Source organism: Notamacropus eugenii, chromosome 1 (assembly GCF_028372415.1).
Source record: "Notamacropus eugenii isolate mMacEug1 chromosome 1, mMacEug1.pri_v2, whole genome shotgun sequence".
Lineage (NCBI taxonomy): Eukaryota > Metazoa > Chordata > Mammalia > Diprotodontia > Macropodidae > Notamacropus > Notamacropus eugenii.
The window spans coordinates 356,842,591-356,857,637 of NC_092872.1; the positions used below are offsets into that span (position 1 = coordinate 356,842,591).

Sequence of the window (15,047 nt, forward strand, 5' to 3'; positions counted from 1 at the left end):
CTGAATCCTCTCCAATACTACTTTTAGACCATAGTTCTTCTGGTCATCTCTCTCCAGAACTTGAAGTTTCTCTGTTTATTGGTCATATACCTTCCTTATTTTTTTTGAAAAGGATAGATGTGTAGAAATAGAACTGAAAGGAAACTCCACAGACATCTAGTCTATCTCCCTCTTCCTCATTATACAGAAAAGGAAATTGAGGTGCAGAGAGATGAAGTGATTTTTCTCAGTCACACAGTAAATATCAGGGGTGGGATTGAACCTGAGTTGTCCTAGGTCTAAGTTCAACACTATCAACTATGCTATGCTACCTTCATGAGAGGCCCTCTTCCTTTTCCTCATTGACTTTTTGAACCTCTTTTGCCAATTGATTTAGCCTATTTTTCAAGGTGTTATTTTCTTCAGCATTTTTTTGGGTCTCCTTTAGCAGGGTGCTGACCTGCTGTTCATGCTTTGCTTGCATGTCTCTCATTGCTCTTCCCAGTTTTTCCTCCACCTCTCTAACTTGATTTTCAAAATCCTTTTTGAGCTCTTCCATGGTCTGAGCCCATTGAGTGGGCTGGGATACAGAAGCCTTGACTTCTGTGTCTTTCCCTGATGGTAAGCATTGTTCTTCCTCATCAGAAAGGAAGGGAGGAAATACCTGTTCACCAAAAAAGTAACCTTCTATAGTCTTATTTCTTTTCCCTTTTCTGGGCATTTTCCCAGCCAGTGATTTGACTTCTGAATATTCTCTTCACACCCACCTGGCCTCCAGATCTGCCCAGCTAGTGCTTGGGGTCTGAGATTCAAATGCTGCTTCCCAGCCTCAGGGCTTTGGGTGGGGGCGGGGCTGCTATTCAGTGTGAGATTAAGTTCAGGTGCTCAGGTGGGGGCAGGGCCGCCTCACGGGCTCAGTTCCCTCAGGGGATTTATGCAGAGACCTTCAACAATGGATCTGGGCTCCTGCCTGCTTGGGGAGCCCTGGTCTGCTCCTGCCTCCTCTGCTGCCTCCCTAGGGGGCCTGAGTTATGGGGGCACCCCACTCCCCTCTCGACCAGCCAAAGAGACCTTCTCACTGACCCTTGTCACCTGTGGGTGGAGGGACCTGAGTGGCTGCTGGAGATTCCGTCCCTGAAGCCTGCTCGGATCTGCTCCTCTCGGTGCCATGCGGCCGAGGCAGGGCTGGGGTCGGCTGCACGTCCACAGTGCGTTGGACCTTTTGCGAGAGGTTTGCAGGGCTCTCTGGAACAGAAATCTCATCCGCTCTGTTGTTCTGTGGCCTCTGCTGCTCCAGAATTTGCTGGGAGTTCTTTTTTACAGATATTCTATGGGCTGTGGGTTCGGAGCTAGTGTATGTGTGTCTTTCTACTCCATCATCTTGGCTCTGCCCCCAGCCCTCCTCCTTTCAAAATTATCTTTCTACTTGTGTTCTTGATTCCCTAGCTTGTGAGTGAAAACTCGCTTCAACCCATTTAATCTAGCTGGTCCCAGATCATGCTTTATAGTCCATCTAGATATCTATTAAGAGACCAGAACCTACCCAACATGGGCATCTTGTCTGCCCTAAATCTTCCCTCATAATTCCTGTGATTGCCTAGACCCAAACTCCCTTCCCTGATCACCATTTCACTTGAAGGCAGATAATGTCTTTTTAATTTATATTTGTTATGCCTAGCAGTGCCTGGCACATAAGAGACAATAAATGTTTGTTGATTGATTGCTTCTTATTTCTGCTTGGACCTTGCTCTGTCAATCATCTCTTCTGTTTTATACATCTTCAATCTCTCCCTCTTTATTGGTCCAAAGGACCTAAATTCAAATTCTGCCTCTGATGCTTACTGTCTATGAGACTTTGGGCAAATCATTAACCTCTCTGAACTTTAATTTGCTCTTCTTTAAAATGGAGATATAGCTTCTGAGATTCCTTTCAGATTAAGACCTATGATCCTCAAAATCTAAGACCATCAAAAATGCATAGGAATTGCTTAGTTTAAAAATGTCAAGTTCAACCTTCCTGTGTTCTTGCTGTCACTTTCTTTGAGTGATTCCATCTCTTTACTTCCTTCCATAGACCAAGAATCTAGAATCAAGGGACTAGATCAAGGATATAGAAAGAGCAATAATCCTTGTCTGCTTCAATTTCCTCCATACCTACTTATCCCTTGCTATTGAGACTTCTTTTCATCATCCAGATGAAATTGCTATCTCTTTTTTAAAATTAATTTATTTTCAATTTTCAATAATCACTTCCACAAATTTTAAATTTTCTTCCCCTCTCTCCCGTCTCCCTCCCCAAGACAGCATGCAATCTTATTTGGACTCTACACATGTATTCTTATTAAATACATTTTCACATTAGTCATATTGCACAGAAGAATTAAAACCAGTGGGAGAAACCATGAAAAAAACCAAACCAAAACATAACAAAATAGAAAATAATCTGTTTCATTATGAGTTCTGACTCTATAGTTCTTTCTCTGAATGTGGATGGCATTTTGCATCAAGAGCCCTTTGGGAATGTTTTAGGTCCTGGCATTGCTGTGAAGAGCTAAGTCTATTGGAAACAGTTCTTGCACACTGTGGCTGTTACTGTGTGCAGTGTTCTCCTGGTTCTGTTCATTTCACTCAGCATCACTCCAATATAAGTCTTTCTAAGTTTTTCTGGTCTGCCTGTTCATCATGAAATTGCTTTCTCAAAGGCTACCTGTGACTTCTTAATGCCCAAATCCAATTATATTTTTATCTTATCCTCCTTGATCCCTGTACATTTGATATTACTAACTATCCCCATAGGCAGCTAGGTAGAGGGCTGATTAGGGTACTAGGTTTGGAGTCAGGGAGATCTGAGTTCAAATCCAGACTTGGATACTTACTCAGCTGTATGATCTTGGACAAGTGACTTAACCCTATTTGCCTCAGTTTCCTTATCTGTAAAATGATCTTGAGGAGGAAATGGCAAACCATTTTAGTATCTTTGCTGAGAAATCCCCAAAAGGGGTCACAGAGACTCAGACATGACTGAAAACAACTAAACAGTAACAATAAACTATCCCAATATTTTTAAACTCCTTTCTGTCTTGACTTCTAACATCACTGTCATAGTTCTCCCCTTAATTTTCTGAATGCTCTTTTTCTGTCCCTTTCATGAATTCTTTTCCCTTCTTCTAACCTAGAATGGAGGCATTGCCTAGTGGGAATCGTGGATAGAGATCCTTGGTCCTATTCTGTTCTCTCTCTATACACGAGTACTCCAACTGCAACCACTTGCTTTACCATCTCTATGGATCTGCTTACCTCTCATTTTTCTTCTTTTGAATCCATCCTGCATGGTCAGATTAATCTAATATACAGCTCTGATCATGTTACATCTCTGGTCAAAAATCTTCAGCATCTTTCCATTATCTTTAGAATAGTCTAAACTTCTAAGTATGGCATTCAAGGTTGCCTCTTACCTTACCCTGAAACATGTATACTCTTCCATACATATGTCTTTCTTCCTTTCACAATCTTATTCTTTTGCCAAGCTAGAATAATAGTCTTTCCTCTAGCCTGTTTTACATTTTTCTCTTATATCTTTGAACCTCTTGCAACTTTTCTCACAAATGAAGTAGCAGAAAGCACTCTGGATTTGAAGTTTGGGGATCATCATTCAAATATGGGATAGTGAGATAGAAATGTTTTGTCTATTAGTTGGAAAGAAGCATCTGGAGGAGAAGCTGAGTTAGGACTAGAAATTTAGAAACAGAAATAAAGTCAACAAATATTTATTAAGCGTCTGGTATATGCCAAGCATTGTGCTAAGCTCTGGTGGTACAAAGAAAGACAAAAAGAAAGTCCCTGCTCTCAAGGAGTCTACAGATCAGTGGAGAAGATAACATGCAAACAATTAAGTACAGACAAGTTGTATATAGGATAAGTTGGAAATAATCTCAGAGGGAATGTTCTGACATTAATATATCTTCCCTACACTCCTCTACAAAGTTACTGAAATTCCCACCTTTAGTTTCTTCATCCAAGGATTGGGGAAAAAATTAATTAAATTTTTTTAAAAGTACCTACAATATATAAAACATGGTAGTAACCACTGGAGAAACAAAGATAAAAATGAAGTAGTCCCTGTCCTCAAGTAGCTTACAGTCTACTAGAAAACACAAAATGTATACAGAAGAGCAGTCAAGGTGGCAGAGTGAGAGGAAACATTTTTTCTTAGCTCTCCCAACATACCTCCACCACAATAATGTAGAGAATTCACCAGACTAAATTCTAATTTGGAAAATCAACAAAAAGTCACAGTGAGTTATTTTTCAAGCCTAGGTCAACTTAGGAAGATAAGACAGAGAGGTCTGTGGACATTGTTGAGGGGAGGGGGGCTTGACCAGGAGGATAACTCAGGAACCATTCCAGTGCCCAGGGACATAAAGGGAACTGAGATAGAGCACCAGGCCAGGAAGTACTGGGGCAGGAAAAGATATTATAGGACCCTTGAACTAGTGCTAGGAGCAGGAATAGGTGCCATCTGACAACCCTATTACCCATTACCCAGTTCTGGGTCACAAATCCAGAGTAGAAAGGAGCAGTCATGATTGAACACAGGTCTCTAGTTGAGTACCAAGCATAATCCAGAGCATCTGTGTGGCTCTAATCACAAGAGTAGAGCAGGGACTTGGTGCTAATTTTAGCCCAACACCCAATCCTGTTGTGAAAAAATCAAGGGAAGAAACCAAGACCAAAAGGAAGCCAAGCAATTCAGTCACTCTAAACTTGTAGAATCTTTCAGCAAGCTAACAGTGACTGCGTCCAGCAACAGTCTACTGAAATTCAACTATGTGCAAGTCAACAGATCCAAACCTGAGTGTGGAACTTACCGAGTTCAGATTACGAGAATAGTGACCAGACTTCTTCCCAGGTCACACTACCTTGTATACTGAAGACTGAGCTGTGAAAGCAGTAGACACTCAGGCCACACAACCCTTTTTCCTCCTCCCCCCAAGAAAACACTCTGAGAAGTGAGCGGAGCCTAACACTTAAATAAATTCCAAAGTCAAGTAGGCTGGAAGAATAAGCAAACAAACAAAAAAGAACCTGACCATAAAGAGCTACTGTGGCAACAGGGAAGCTCAAGACACAAACACAGAAGACAATGACTTGAAAACATTTATGAGTAAAGAAAGCCCCACAGAACATTTTGAAAAAAGACACAAGCCAAAAAAAGCTAAAGAAAGAGAAAAAAATTAAACTAAATAATAGTAGTAGAGGGGAAAAAAGAGAGAAAGAAATGAGGGCTCTCCAAGAAAGTAATGAAAAGAGATTAATCTTGGCAAAAAGAAGCACAACACCTTACAGAAGAAAATAACTCCTTAAAAATTAGAATTGGCCAAATAGAAGCTAATGATTCCATGAGGCATCAAGAAATAACAAAGCAAAATTAAAAGATTGAAAAATAAAAGAAAATATGAAATATCTGATAGGAAAAATAACTGACCTAGAAAATAGATTAAGGAAAGATAATTTAAGAGCCACTGGTCTACCTGAAAACTCTGAATAAAAAAGCAAGAGTCTATACATCACATTTCAAAAAAAAATTATGAAGGTAAACTGCCCAGATATCTTAGAACCATAGGGAAAAATAGAAATTGAAAGAATCCACTGGTTACCTCCTAAAAGGAACCCTCAAATGAAGACTCCCAGGAATGTGATAGCCAAAATCTAGAACTTCCAGGCCAAGGAGAAAATATTACAAGCAGCTATAAAGAAAGAATTCAAGTACTATGGAGATATAATCAGGATCATGCAAAAGCTGTTACTCACCACTATAAAGAAATAGAGAGTCTGGAATATGATATTCCAAAAGGTAAAGGATCTAGGATTACAACCAAGAAATATCTACTCAGCAAAACTGTGTATAATCCTACTGGGGCAGGGTGCTTTTTCCAGGCAAAAAAAGAAAAAAAAAAACAGAGCTGGATAGGAAATTTGATATGCAAACACAAGACTCGAAAGAAGAATAAAAAGACAGAGAGCCTGGGCATTATGCTTGGATGGTCTCAAAAGAAGAATGGGAGGGTGGGAAAAAAACAGAGAAAGAAAACTATAGGCCAATTTCTCTAATGAATGTTGATGCAACAAGTTTAAGTAAAATATTAGTAAGGTAATTATAGCAATATATTACAAAGACCATACACAATTACCAGGCTGAATTTATAAGAATAATGCACCATAAGTTCAATGTTAGGAAAACAATAAATATAATTAACATACAAATAATAAAAAAATAAACAAAAATCATGTGATTATATCAATAGATATGGAAATAAGTTATTGAGAATTTACAAAACCCATTATTGTTTAAAAAAAAAAAAACAACACTAGAAAGCTGTATTGCTAATATATTGTTAATGGAATGAGAAGATCTTTCCCATCCATTGATAGACCTATGTGATCTGCTTAAGTCACATGGAAGCCTGAGTCACATGAATTTAAGTCACATGGAGCAGGAAGGGGTGGAGCAGGAAGGAATGGAACAGGAAAGGTGGAGCAGAGCTGAGAGGAAATGAGACAGAGCAGTCAGAGCTGGGAAAGAGAAAGGAAGCAAGCAGCAAGTTGTGAGTGAGTGATTTTGCTTAAAGGAGTTGTTTTGTAGGAAAGCCTGATAATGTGCATAGACTTCTTGGTTACTATGATGAATTTCTTTGTTACTATGATGAATCTGGCTTCTTGGTGTTTGAATAAAAGTCTTGGTTCTGTCTTCAATGAAGAGAGTCTGTTATATTTTGTGCTTCAAACCTGGAAATATGCTGGCATATTTATAGTACCACTGTGAGTATCACCTTGGCAATATATTTGGTGTTACAAACAGGATCGCAAGATATAAAACCTCTACTTGGAGTCAGGAAGGCTCTAAGGAAAGAAATGGGTATTCCAGGAGAAGAGGATTTACCTTACCCCTCCCTTGTGAGAGAATGGGCTAAAAACATAGAACTCTGTGAAAACTGGGAACCCAGGCTATAGAAAGGAGAACCCAGAGATTTAGAAAGATGTTTGCAAGGAATATCAATAGAACCAGGGAAAGAAATGACTGGAGTGTGTTATTATGTGTAGAAGCAGAAACAAATTGCTGGAGAAAAAGGTTAAGATGGAAAAGGAGTTAGCTAGTTTGCATGAGAAACTTTCTATGCTACAGTATTCAAATTTTCCTTTAGAAAAGCAAGCTAGAAAATTTCAGGTGGTAGAAGGAAAGGCTGTTGTTAGTTTAGCTCACAAAAGAAGTGAAAAACTAACAAAAGGAATGTGCATGCAGCCCTTGTACAGGCTGGGCCTAGTTGGGGCCCTGATACCTGGAAGTAAGATGCTTGGGAGGAAAATGAAACAAAATTAGATGAGAAGACTTCTACATATGCAGATGTTCTTCCAATACTAAGAAGGAAGCAGGAGAACCAGGGGGGGTTCATTGTTTAGAGAGGTAATTGACAGTTTTACTAGGCAGGAGGTCACACGTATTTTGAGTCAGTTCATACAAAAGATGATGAGAATCAGTGATGAAGGGGCCAGAGGAGTAGAGATAGATAACACAGATTGTTTGAAATTCGTAGGTATTAGTCAGAATCCTTTTGTATAGCAAGCTTTTAGGGACTACCATATTCAAGGAGGTAACAATGGAATTAATCTGTTAGCTTTGGCTGCAGAAGGATGCAGTAAGCAATATCCTACTGACTCTATGTGGCCTAGTGAAGATAGACCCTGATATTCACTTAGAGACTGTATAAGAAAGTTAAAGGAAGAGGTAATGATCAGAGACACTGATGCTTATCATAGTACTCCCTTAATGGTTCCTCATAGAAATATAATAGTGAAGATGGCTCCTCCTGCTTATAAGCACCTAATTCTGACCCTACTAATTGGGGAAATAGGGCACCCTCTTTTGGAGGTGCTAAATAAGATTTCACTGTTAAATAACTTAGTTGAATAGGGAAAAGATGAATTTCTTCAAGAGAGAAGAGCACATAGTCAAGAGATTCAAAGTCAGAATAAATTAACAAGGAAAGAATTATTCACTGCTCTATTAAGAATAGGGATAAATTTTGGAAGAGTAGATGATATTCCAACTAACAAACTATACAAAATGTACCAAAAAAAAGAAACTTCATATTAGGCTGAATAGAGAAGTAAGAACTGCTCTTACATATCCTCTTGAAACATTGCATCCAAGTTTGTCACACCTGCAGAGAGAATAGGAAATTGGCCAGGCCTTAGATCAGATTAAAGAAAGTACACCTCTAGCCATAATGATGACCCCAAATCTGCAAATTAGAAAACAGCAAATAATAACAAATAAGTTTATCATAGTGGGTTCATGGACTCCAGAAGCACAGCTGACCCTATATCTATACTGTTTCTGGTAATTGTGTCCTTGTTTCTTTTTTACTTTTTGTCTGTTCACCTTGTTTGCTAGATTTGTCTCCTACAGGCTTAGTACCCTCCACCTGTAGATTCCTGACTGCTCAATCTGGATATCACCCCCCATGTCCAAGACTGTCCTGTGTCACTCCTGGATCTGACATTGACCAAACTCTGGACGACAGCTAAAGAACTGACCCCTTGAATGGGACCTCTTGGGGCAGGGACAGTGGTATGTAAATTTCAGCAGGAAGTAGCTATAGAATAAGAGGTCTTCACCCTTTACCTCAAGGAATTTTGGGTCCCATTCAGTCAAGGGGGGAGTGATGGGCTGCTTGTGCTCAAGCCCCACCCTAAGATTTTGTTTTATGTGCTAATTTTGTGTTATACCTGTTATGTTGTTGTAAAGTTCTGTTGATACCAGCTGCCCCATTGACCTATGTAATGGATATGAAAGATCTTGGGGAGAAATGTATTGTTAATGGAATGGGAAGATCTTTCTCATCCATTAATAGGCCTATGTGACCTGCTTAAGTGACATGGAAGCCTGAGTCACATGAGTACCAGTCACATGGAGCAAGAAGGGGTAGAGCAGGAAGGGGTGGAGCAGAGTTGAGAGGAAGTGAGGCAGAGCAGGCAGAGCTGGGAAAGAGAGAGGAAGCAAGATGTGAGTGAGAGAGGGAATGATTTTGCTTAAGGTATTTGGTTTGTGGGAAAGTCTGATAACATGTATAGATTTCTTGGTTACTATGATGAATTTCTTTGTTACTATGATTGATCTGGCTGCTTGGTGTTTGAATAAGTGTCTTGGTTCTGTCTTTATTGAAGAGAATCTCTTTTATCTTGTGCTTCAAATCTGGAAATATGTTAGGATATTCGTAGTTGCCACTGTGGGTATTGCCTTGGTAATATAGAAGCATAGGAATGAATAGAACTTTCCTTAAAATAACAAGTGGTATTTATCCAATATCAAGAGTAAGCATTATCTGCAATGGGGATAAGCTAGAAGCCTTTCCAATAAGGGGTAGGGTAAGGATATACATTATCATCATCATTATTCAGTATTGTACTAGGAATGCTAGCTACAGCAATAAGACAAATAGCAATGAGACAAATGAAAGATAGTAAAGAAATAATTATAGGCAACAAGGAAATAAAGCTATCAATCTTTGTAGATGATATGTGAGAGCCCATTTAAAACTAATTGAAACAAAGAACAACTTCAACTAAGTTGCAGGATATAAAATAAACTGACATATATCATCAGCATTTCTGTATATTACCAACAAAACCCAGCAGGAAGAGGTAAAAAAAAGAGAAACTCCATTTAAAATAATTACAGATAATATAAAATATTTGGGAGTCTACCTGCCAAGACATACACAGGAACTATATGAACACAATTCAAAAAACATTCTTCACACAAATAAAGACAGATCTAAATAATTGGAGAAATGGCAATACAACCTAAATTAATTTACTTATTCAGTGCCATGCCAATCAAATTACCAAATACAATCAAATCATTTTATAGAGCTAGGAAAAATAATGACAAAATTCATCTGAGGAACAAAAGGTCAAGAATATCAAAGGAATCAATAAAAATGGGAAAAGGGGGATTAGCAGTACCAGATCTTGAACTTTACTACAAAGCTATAATCATCAAAACAATTTGGCACTGGATAAAAAATAGAGAGAGATCAGTGGAACTGGTTAGGAACACAATATATAGAAACAAATGAGCACAATAACTTAGTGTTTTATAAACTAAAAGATCTCAGCTTTTGGGACAAGAACTCAGTACTTGACAAAAACTGTTCAGAAAATTGCAAAATAATCTGGTAGAAACTGAGCATAGGAGAACATCTCACAGTGTATACCAAAATAAGCTCAAAATGGGCACATGATTTAGGCATAAAGACATAAGCAAATTAATAGGTCATGGAAGAAATTACCTGTTAGATGTATGGATAGGGGAAGCATTCATGATAGAAACAAAAGACAGAGAGGTTCAAAGTAAGTAAAATGGATAATTTAACTTATATAAAATTAAAGACTTTGAACAACAAAACCAATACACCTAAATTTAAAAGAAAAACAGGTAACTGAGGGGAAAATCTTTGTAGTAAATTACTCTGATAAACTTCTAAGTTTTAAAATATATAGGGAATGGAATCAAACTTACAAGAATAAGAGGCATTTCCCAACTGGTAAATGGTCAAACTAATCTGCAGTTTTCAGAGGAATAAATCAAAACAATCACTAGTGGTATGAAAAAATTCTAAATCACTAACAGTAAGAGAAATGCAAATTATAACAACTCAGAGGTACCATCTCATACCCATCAGATTAGTTAAGATGACAGAAAAAGAAAATGACTAATGCTGGAGAGAATGTGGGAAAATAGATACACCAACACATTGTTGGTGGAGCTGGGAACTAGTCTAATCATTCTGGAAAGCAATTTGGAATTATGTCCTACAAGCTATTAAACTGTATATATCTTTTGACCTGTCAATCATAGGTCTATACTCTAAAGAGGTCAAAGAAAGAGAGAAAGGGTCCATATGTACAAAAATATTTATAGCAGCTCTTTTTGCTTTAGCAAAAAATCAGAAAATAACAGTATGCCTGTCAATTGGGAAATGGCTGAACAAGTTATGGTATGTGAATATGACAGAATACTACTGTACTATAAGAAATGATGAAAACCTGGGAAGACTTTTATGAACTGATGCAAAGTGACATGAGTGGAACCAGGAGATGAATTTATACAGTAACAGCAAGGCTATGAAGATAGTTGTTGTCCTTTGTCTTCGAAGAGGACCAAAATGACATCACCATGAAAAGTGAAATTTCAGTGTGTCCAACTGTGGCTGATCAGACCAATACAAACTCGGAATGCTCTACCACAGGTTGGGCACAGATATAAAGATAATCAACATTGAAAGACTTACTCTAAACAATATGATGAAAAATCACAATTCCAAAGAACTCATGATGGAACATGCTATCCAACTCCAAATAAAGAATGGATGGATTCAGTACATATTGAGGAATATTTTCTTTTATTTCTCTTTTTCCTTTTTTTGGAACACAGATAATCTAGAAATTTATTTTTCCTGTGTATACACATTTGTAATGAGTTTTATTTTTCTTCCCTTTCCAATGGATGGGGGAGAGAGGGAGAGAATTTGAAATTGAATATAAAATAAAATTGAATTCAAAATTTTTCAATAAAAAATTAAAAACAAAATGAATACAAATAAGTATAGCATAAGGTAGAGAGTGAAAGGAGTAGAAGACAGAGAAGATCATATGTTCCAGGAATATTTGAAGAAGGAAAAAGCACTAAGAATTGGAAGGATCAGAAAAGGTTTTATGAAGGAAGTGGTAGCTGGGCAGTCTTGATGGAATTTAAGGATTTGTAAGGTGGACTTGAGGAGAGTAAACTCTGCTGGAAGACCAGAGTTTGCCTTGGAAAAATTTATGATATGTTTATTTGAAGGCACATGTTGAGCTTTGGTATAGCTCTTTAAGGGATTGTGGTTAGAATATCTGAGACCTCAGGCAAGCCATTTCTTATCCTTCAGCTTCAGTTTCCTTGGTTGGGGTAGATGATCTCTAAAATGTCTTCCAGCTCTTAATATATGATGATGTGAAGGCACCTCCTAGTCAGAGGTATGCTAGTAAATGTGTAATAACCAACACTTCTAAAAAGTAAATATATAAAAGTACCCAAAACACACACACATATACAAATATACACACACATATGTATACACATATACATACATAGTATATATGCACACATATACATATATAGTACATGTACATACATACATATACATATATACATACATTATATCTATATATACATATATACACACATATACACATGCATATAGTACAGTGTGGCAAGCCTGTAATGCTTGCTAGTAGGGAAGCTGAGGCTGGCAGATCTTGAGCTGGGGAGTTCTGATCTACAATGGGCTAAACCAATTGGAACATGCACTAAGTTTGGTATCAATATGGTGATCCCTCTTGAAGTGAAGGGGTCACCTCATTCCCTAAAAAGGAATGAACTGACCTGGATCAAAAAAAAGGCAGGTTGAAACTCCTGTGCCAATCAGTAGTGGAATAAGATTCTGTGAGTTCTCTTCCATCTTGGACAAGGTAGGGAGATCAAGTCTTTGAAACAAAACAAAACTAAACCTCCGTCTGGCTCTTATATTCTATGACTCTACTTCTGTGGAGACAGGTTAAAGGGGAGTAAACAGACCTGTGACAACATTGGTATAAGGAATTCCTAGTGAAGAAACCCCCTACAGTATGTTCAAGGTGGTCCTTGTGTGAACCTGTTCCTGACTTAGCTGCCACAACACCAATCTGCCTTTTGTGAATGATTCTCTGAACTGGGTATACTATGCTGATGTCTGAGTTGTAGCTCCAGTCAGGAAACCTAATCCTATATCTGAATCTGATAAAAATCCAACATGTGACCTTGAGTAAGTCCTTTGGACAGCCTGTCGCATTCAATTTCCTCATCTGTAAAATGAGAGTATACTCTAAGACTATGTAATTCTAGAATCTCATAATTGTATGCATCCAGACCTTCACTGACCATCCTAAACATATGACATAAATATCATGGGAATAGTGTTCAAAGGGGAAAAAAGTGTAGTAGGAACTTCATTGCTATGGAGCATCACCTGGTGCCCCTTCTGAACATGTCTGAGCTTGTTGAACAACCCCTCTGGAGATGTAACCCAGCAGATCCAAAAGGGAAGCATCATTATGACTTAATATTATCTATACTTTGCTACCTTGTCCTCTTACTATTAGAAAAAGGTGACGATTTCTCTCTCTCTGGGGGATTTTTTCTTCTTTAGTTAAATGATGATTTTTCTTAGTTATGTAATATTTTTGGGCAAATTTCCTTCTGTTGTCTCTCTAGGAATTTCCTTACTCCTTAAGTTTTTTGAACTCTTGTCAGGTTTTAGTGTGTATGAGCTAATTATGTTTGCTAGTGCCCCTTAAGCTTATTTGCACCTTACAGAGTAGAATTAATATAAGACAATTTGTGTAAAATATCTATAGAGGATAGGAAGTAGCCCAAAAGTTTTTGTCAGAGAAGAAACTTGTAGCCGTCATCAGTCAATCCATCATCTGCCTCTTCTTCACTCCACGAAAAACAGTGGGATACTCCGAGCAGACTGGTCGCACGGAAAAGTATTGGTAGCCTCAGGCAAGAGGGCTAGGTTTGGAGCCAAAGGTTTTGAGTAAAAAGAATTTGGGGTGGTCATTTTTCTCTTAGCCTCAGTTTTTATTAGCAAACAAATGAAGAGGGGGATCCCCACTGATAATATGAGGGATGTGTCTGGAAGGAAACTGGCAAGACCCTCCCTAATCCTCTTATGTGTCTTGAATAAGGTGGTAAATCCTGGACAAAGTGAGCTCTTTAATAAGGCAGGAACTAGCTCTCCTTTAGAACCACATTGTGGATGATTGATTGATCCAGTCATCTAGTTCATGTTAGTTAGTGGTGACACCTGGCCTGTACCCTTGAAATTAGCCTTTAAAATGGAAGGAAGAGATTAAACAAGGAGCTGAAAAGTTAGGGAGGTGCAAAAAAGGAAGACCACACGTACATACTCAGACTTCTCAGTTCTTAGAGATGAAGCCTGTGCATCTGTACGGCCTCTCCAGGGAACCATATGATCCCAGAGGGGGCAGCAGATTTAGGCCGCAGCAAGGAGTCTGAGTCATACTTGAAGTTTTGGGAATACAACCTGGAAGTTATGGGAGATGGCATGTACATAGCACTTTGCTAAATGTTTGTAAAACACTGCCCATGCTATCTAATTTGATTCTCATTGAGAGGTTGATGTGTTGTTCTCCTTATTTTCCAAGTGAAGAAACTAAGGGTGGCATGGGTTAAGTGACTTGTGTAGGGTTACATGGCTAATACCCGTGAGGTGTGATTTGAACTCTGATCTTCTCCACTCCAGGTTCAGCACTCTTACCCACTGTACCACCTAGTGGTAATAGAGTGATAGAGGAGCTCCTAGACCTAGACCAAGCCATCTGACCTCAGCAGAGGAGCTCCTGGACCATGCTGAATTTCTTCAATTAACTGAGGTGGGGGAGGAGGGACTCCTGAATCAAATGGAAGCTGAAACTAATAAAGAGCTGTTAACAAAGTCCTAATGTTGGGGAGCAAATCTGCTTTGTTTTTAACTGGTATTGAATTATGTGGAATGTGCAGGTTTGGGACATAGTTCAACTCTAGTGATCCTGAGTGCTTTTTACTTGTTGGGAGATTTAAATATAGATTACTATAGTAATTAGTATTCTTAATATTAGTATTATAATATTGAGGAATTTATGGGTTTTAAGATAAAATGAGTTTCATTGGAGGACTTTCTAAGCAGTTTCCCCTTGAAGGACTAGGGAAGGAATGGTTAAAATGTATGATAATACTGTAAATCTAAAAGACTGTTATGGGTCAAGCAGGAGCTAGAGGCTCATCAGAGAAAAGAGGAGAGTTATTCAGACTATTTATTGACTCTAGTGTGAGTTATTTGTGTTTGAGGGGAAGTATAAATAAAACTTGTCTTATAGTTAATGTTTTGCTAGCCTGAATGCTTGCATGGTCACAGAGGGCCCTT

At 38.3% G+C, this 15,047-nt stretch overlaps 1 long non-coding RNA gene across 3 annotated transcripts in view; it reads left to right on the top strand.

The window, feature by feature from the left end:
• LOC140525832 (uncharacterized) overlaps positions 1–14,582 on the top strand; it is a 39,546-nt gene extending 24,964 nt beyond the window's left edge. For 2 of the 3 annotated variants that reach the window (XR_011974132.1, XR_011974131.1), the window contains exons 3-4: positions 8,432–8,608; positions 14,388–14,582. This is a non-coding gene — a long non-coding RNA (uncharacterized lncRNA). The remainder of the gene's footprint in view (positions 1–8,431; positions 8,609–14,387) is intronic. The other variant, XR_011974133.1, reaches the window with a different exon arrangement.
• The last annotated feature ends 465 nt before the right edge of the window (positions 14,583–15,047 follow it).